Raw genomic sequence first — 1,425 nt, 5'->3', positions numbered from 1 at the left:
TCTTATCTCCAATCAACCACCAAAAAAGGCAGAAGTTGATCTGTTGCTGAAGTGGCAGAGTGATGGCCTTGAGCACAAAAGGTCAGGGACAGCATCCATGCACTGAGACCAAGGCCAAGGTCAGGGACAGGATCCATGCACTGAGACCATGCCCAAGTCCCAGGACAGTCTCTCTCTCTCTCTCTCTCTCTCTCTCTCTCTCTCTCTCTCTCTCTCTCTCTCTCTCTCTCTCTCTCTCTCTCTCTCTCTCTCTCTCTCTCTCTCTCTCCCTCTCTCTCTCTCATACACACATACAATTTCTGGAAAGACTGTTCCAAAATGAAAGAAAAGGCAAAATAAACATCAGTGAATAAAAGCTGTAACTTCTTTTATATAATTTTGAAAACTTCCTTAAACAAGCTTTATAAAAATATATAAATTATAAAAAGAATGGAAGAATAAAGAAAATGTGCTTATTGTCTAATTGAACTCTAAGAGAAACTTTAAGCAAACAAATTGTTAGAGAGGTTTAGCAAGGGTACTGTACTGGATACAAAATAAAGCCCAATGACACTTTGTGCTCACTTCAGCAGCACGTGTACTAAAACTGGAACCATGCAGAGAAGATTAGCATGGGCCCTGTGCAAGGATGGCATGCAAATTCATGAACCATTCTGTATTAAAAGAAATATAATGACACTTCTTATGCCATCAATAACAAACTCGTAAATGTAGGAGGGAGTGCTTCATCTATAATAGCAATAGAAATTGTATTGATCCTATGTGCCAGTTGCCCTGCTGTGATTATTATCACTATGGATGTATTGAGATGTCACACTGGACCCAATGTAATTACTATGTGTTAATTAAATTTTTTTTAAACATTTGAAAAATGTACTTGTGGTCCATGCCTATACTCCTACTCAAGAAGCTCAATGAAATCCTGAGGGTCACAGTTTGAGGCCAGTTTGGGGCAGAAAAGTTGGCTAGACCTCAACTTCAAAACAACCAGCAAAAAGCAGGAGTGCTGGAGGCATAGAACAAGTGATAGAGTGCCAGGCCAGCAGGCATGAGGCCCTGAGTTCAAACCTTAGTACCAGCAGAAAGAAGGAAAGAAGGATGGACGGGAGGGAAGGAAGAAAAAAGGAAGGGAAAGAGGAAGGGGGAGGGAAGGAAGGAGAAAGGGAAGAGGGAAGATGGGAACAAAGAGAGGGAGGAAAGAAGAAAGGAAGAGGAAAAGAGGGAAGGAGGAAAAGAAAGAGGAAGGAAGAAGGGAAGGAATGAACAAAGGAAGGAATGAAGGAATGAAGGAAGGGTATTAACCTTAAAAATAAGATAAATGAATGATACTCAGAGCATTAAAGGAAAAACTTAAAAATAGTTGTTTAAAAAAAAAAAAGCTAGCTGAACACCAGTGGCTTATGCCTGTAATCCTAGCTATTCAGG

The 1,425-nt window shown here is 40.4% G+C and overlaps 1 non-coding gene across 1 annotated transcript; it reads left to right on the top strand.

The window, feature by feature from the left end:
• The first annotated feature begins 556 nt into the window (after positions 1-556).
• On the top strand, positions 557-663 carry LOC125354078. Its single transcript, XR_007211460.1, has one exon. It is a non-coding gene; the product is annotated as a U6 spliceosomal RNA (small nuclear RNA).
• Positions 664-1,425: the final 762 nt, after the last annotated feature.

Source organism: Perognathus longimembris, chromosome 6 (genome assembly GCF_023159225.1).
Source record: "Perognathus longimembris pacificus isolate PPM17 chromosome 6, ASM2315922v1, whole genome shotgun sequence".
Taxonomy (NCBI): domain Eukaryota; kingdom Metazoa; phylum Chordata; class Mammalia; order Rodentia; family Heteromyidae; genus Perognathus; species Perognathus longimembris.
This window is presented reverse-complemented; position numbering and strand designations above follow the sequence as displayed.